The sequence below is a fragment of the Mytilus californianus genome, unplaced genomic scaffold (genome assembly GCF_021869535.1).
Source record: "Mytilus californianus isolate M0D057914Y unplaced genomic scaffold, xbMytCali1.0.p SCAF_6, whole genome shotgun sequence".
Lineage (NCBI taxonomy): Eukaryota > Metazoa > Mollusca > Bivalvia > Mytilida > Mytilidae > Mytilus > Mytilus californianus.
In genome coordinates, this window is record NW_026262712.1 from 69,709,714 (window position 1) to 69,714,208 (window position 4,495).

General features: G+C 32.9%; 1 pseudogene; it reads left to right on the top strand.

Annotated features, from left to right (window-relative positions):
* Positions 1-303: 303 nt before the first annotated feature.
* LOC127706589 (uncharacterized) lies at positions 304-2,870 on the top strand (annotated as a pseudogene).
* Positions 2,871-4,495: the final 1,625 nt, after the last annotated feature.

Genomic DNA, 4,495 nt, shown 5'->3' on the forward strand with positions numbered 1-4,495 from the left:
TTTGGACTTCATCGACAATTGCCCCCAAAAATATGTGTGTGGAATTATCATACTCATTTACATTAATTTTACTCGGGTAAGGTACATCTATGTTTCCCGAACTTTCATTTTTGGTCTTTCATAAAGAAAGACATAGCTATACAGCAGAAACAGTGTATTACCCTTACATAAATTTTATATTTACTATTAGACGTGACCACACAATCAATCAACCAAATCTGATTATCAGGCCTTATTTTTTTTCTTTAGCGATTTTATAAGATCTGAAATCCAGACTCAATTATTACCTGTAGCTTTAACATAATGCCTGGAATAACAGTCCGTACTAACATAAAAGAAGTAGACTTACCAGATGATTTGAGGAAAAAATCGCAGAAATAGCCAGTGAAGTTCTAAAGGCACCATTAGAGGTAGGAAATTGTATAAGAAAATAAAATATAAAAATGGAGAATGTACCAAGGAGGCAGTTAAAAACCACAAGTCAAAGAAAAACAAACAACATCATGACAAAAAGAAAGAAAAAGACGAACAGTCAAACAACAGTGTACAAAACATTATAATGAAACTTAAGATCCACAAACACCAACCCTATCAAAGTTCTGGGATGAAACGTGCCGAAGTGATCGTTATTCCTCGTCCATTAGTGACGTCTGCCATATAACTCTTGTTAAAAAAAAACATGTATGCGTCATATCCAGTGATTATGTATCAAACAATAGCGGATTGGTAAATGTCTTTTTTAAACACATACCTTGTAGGCGTGTTAAAGTTTGATATTTTTTTTCTAAATAACAAATGCATATAATTTACAAACTGTGTTCGGTGTTCAATTTAGTACCAATTGGAAGTATACTTTGTGGTCTATTCTTGACCAGACATTCTTGTTTGTGTTAAATATTGAATATTAGATAATATAAATCCTTTTCCTATGGGAATATTTGTTTCAGTTGATTTATGTATTAGTCTCCACTGGAAATAGAATGTTGAACAATGGAAGAAAAACGCCAATGATATTTGTTTACATATTATCCATTTTTAAAGAAAAAGTCTACGATGATTTCAGCATAATCTTTATACCATATTTTGCTTCACTCCTAGATCTTCCACACAACAGGTAATATTTTGATTTTTATTCCTCTCATTGCAATAAATTAATGTATCAAATATTATATTGCATGCTCATTAATATGTTTACTTTTTCAAAGAAATGCGATACACTTTCATTCTTTTTGTGTATTTGACTTTCCAAAGATGAATTATATAATTGTTATTGTACAGCTTCTGGTGGTAGTCTGTTTGATGTGCTATTCGTTTCATTCCTTTGATTTCATACACGTATTTGACATCTATATTCTTGGATAATGATTGTTTTGTTTGCGATTGGAGAAGACCCCGTTAGTGTTATACTCGTGTCTCGTCCGTTCTCATGTTTCTTGTTTTGACAATAAGATATGTCGAAATTATCACAATGATTCAAATTGATGGTAAATTTCAGTTTATGAATTATGAGATTGTCTTTTGAGAGGTTGGCCTATGATGATGTTTGCTTTTTTGTTGAGGCTCTTTTAGTTTTAATGTTGCAAAATTTGTATGTATTTGATTCCTCAAATGGTAGTCTTGAGCGTATCTAAAAAATAGAGGCGAACTATCTCTTTTTCAGATACGCTCGAGACTACCATTTGAGGAATCAACTATACCAAAGGGATATTCAAACTCGAAAGTCGAAAACAAACTGACAATGTCATGGCAAAAATCAAACAATAGACTGCACAACACAAAAAACAACACAACATACAATGTAGAAGACTTAAGACTGAGCAAAATGAAACCCACCAAAATACCGGGGCTGATCTCATGTGCTCCGGAAAGGTAAGCAGATCTTCCTCCACATGTGACCCCCGTACATTTGCTTATGTAAGTAAAAACCAAGTGAAGATGGATATTCCAGAAATGTTGTCGTGTGCACTTCACACTTTTGCTTCCAATAATTTAATGTGGTAACATTTCGTTTGCCGGGAAATACAGCAGCTTGACGTCTGTGATGTCACAATGCCTAATTACGACGTTATGAGACATAACATTATGATGTCATCCAATGATGACGGTAGATTATTGACCCATTAAAGAAAAAAGATTACACTATATAATAGTATGTGCTCTATTTGAAAGAGATACATTAATGAACAGGTGCTTATTCTAAATAAAAGATATGGACATATGTGTCCTCCGGCAAAAAGCATAAATAATTTGTTAAGTGCAATTTTCCGAGACATCGTTAATGATGTATGGATTATGACGCTTTTGCATGCTCTTATTACACCACTAGGAAAATCCCATTTCACTTAAGTAGCGTGAGATTAGAAATCATCATTAAGAAAGATCAATGGATCAAAAGTATATTATACTGGGATGGCATATTCTGCAATTTCATTGGTTACCTTAACAGAGTATATGAGCTAATATCCCTTTTGAAGAAAAAGCGAAGATCAAACTAGTAATTAGTGTTGAAATCAGTATAGTATATTTGTTATTTTGGCTTCAAAGGGATATCGGCTCAAATTCCCTGTCAGTGCCATATATCCACTTTGCCTGATTGTTCTTGGGATATAAAACCCTGATAGGGAATATTAGCCCATATTCCATGTGAAGATCGCGAATAACATTACAATATATAACGTTAATAAAGGTAGATATCAATGTTAATTTCAAATAACATTAAACTAATTTCTTTTCTTTACAGAGTAGTAATAAAGTATATTAATGTATGTCCAACAGATTTTGGGATGGTTAGAGAGGCACCAGAATTCAAACATGCTGAATTTTATTCTTCACTAAAGCAGAAATGTTTCAACAAATATGCGTTTTTATAGAAAACTTCAATTGCGTACTGAAACATTTTGATGTTTTGTTTTGCGCATTTTGAAATGATGAGGAAATAAATCATGAATAAGCTTGTATGCTCTAGTGGATTTTTTCATTAAAAGTTTGCTGCCCTAAGAATCCGTAAGCCACAAAGCGTTATTATGTTAAACGATAGAAACACAAAACTAAAATCAATGCTACATCCGAAAATGTAAATTATTTTAGTTGGAACCGCTCTACCAGCTTAAAAAATCAATTCAAATTAATACCGGCATTAATGATTGAATATCACCACATGGAAAAACTGTGTAGTAATACAGCCACGACTTTTATGCATGACAATAAAATAATAATAAAAAGTAAGGATTTAAACGAGTACTCGAGTACTCGAGTTTCGATCGGTCCTTCCGAGTATGGAATACCAAAATGATACTCGAGTAATCGATTTCCTGTTAGAACATTATTTTTCATATAAAATTGATTTTCTTGTGAATGCCCCTCGGAATATTAAATTGTAATAACAGTTCAATCAGCAGCTTAAGATATGTTTCATTTCGTATGATTATGTTAAATTGTCATATATATCGACCCATAAAAGAAGTGGGATATACACGAGAGAAGCTTTCCTAGTTTTACATTTTTTTCTAAACGTCTTAGCTATTCCATTGCATCGGTCCAGTCAGAGCAAATATTTTCGTCTGGAGTAATGTTTGTCATAAAGTTGCGAACCCGACTCTGATAATAACAAACGTTGAACCCTCAGCTGCCCCCAGTGAGTAGTTTGTCTGTGTGGTTTCTTTACAATTAACAAATACTGTTGATTGAATAGCTTTGATTTTGGAATCATTTTTCTCTAAGTGTTTATTAACTTATTGATTACATTATTAATTGTTTCCTTAATTAATACAGTTAGTAAATGAGCTATTGATATATAAAGGTATACATTTCTTAAGACTATTATCTAGTCCCAAATAATAATGTAGAGGGATTTACGTCCATTAGACAACGACCCACTAAACGTAATCTGGGTATAGTTGTGTCCATTTTGTAGATATTTTCCGAGCGAGTACACGAGTATCGCTCGGTCAAACCAGCGAATACCCGATTAGTACACTAATGACTACACAAAAATGATACATTCCTTTTCAGACTTTGTAAGTTGTAACAAACAATATTCAATACCTAAACAGGAGGACAATTTGTAAATAAATCCCTTCGTACATGGATCTTTTTATTCGCGATTTCTTTTGATTTCATAAGCAATTCAATAATATCAATATTAATGAATGAGTACACACAAAACCATTTTTCCGCCATATGTTCATTTGCCTGTCCAAAGTAAAAACAAATCGTCAGTGGTTTTCGTTTATCTTCATGATGTTTCATTGTCATTTAGGAAATTTGTTGTTGATCTTTGAGCGTTTATGTTAAGAATTCGACCTATGGTGAACGTAAGGGCAATTTAGAGTTTAAAATATTGCATAAAACAAAGAGGAAGTAGTTTACCGATAATCAAATCTCGTAAATCAATTAGATAGAGAAAAATCAAGGTACAACATAGAAACTGATGGAATCACACGAATTCCAAAAGGAGCGGTACCGGGTGCGTCAACAGAGCAAGCTTATCTATGCA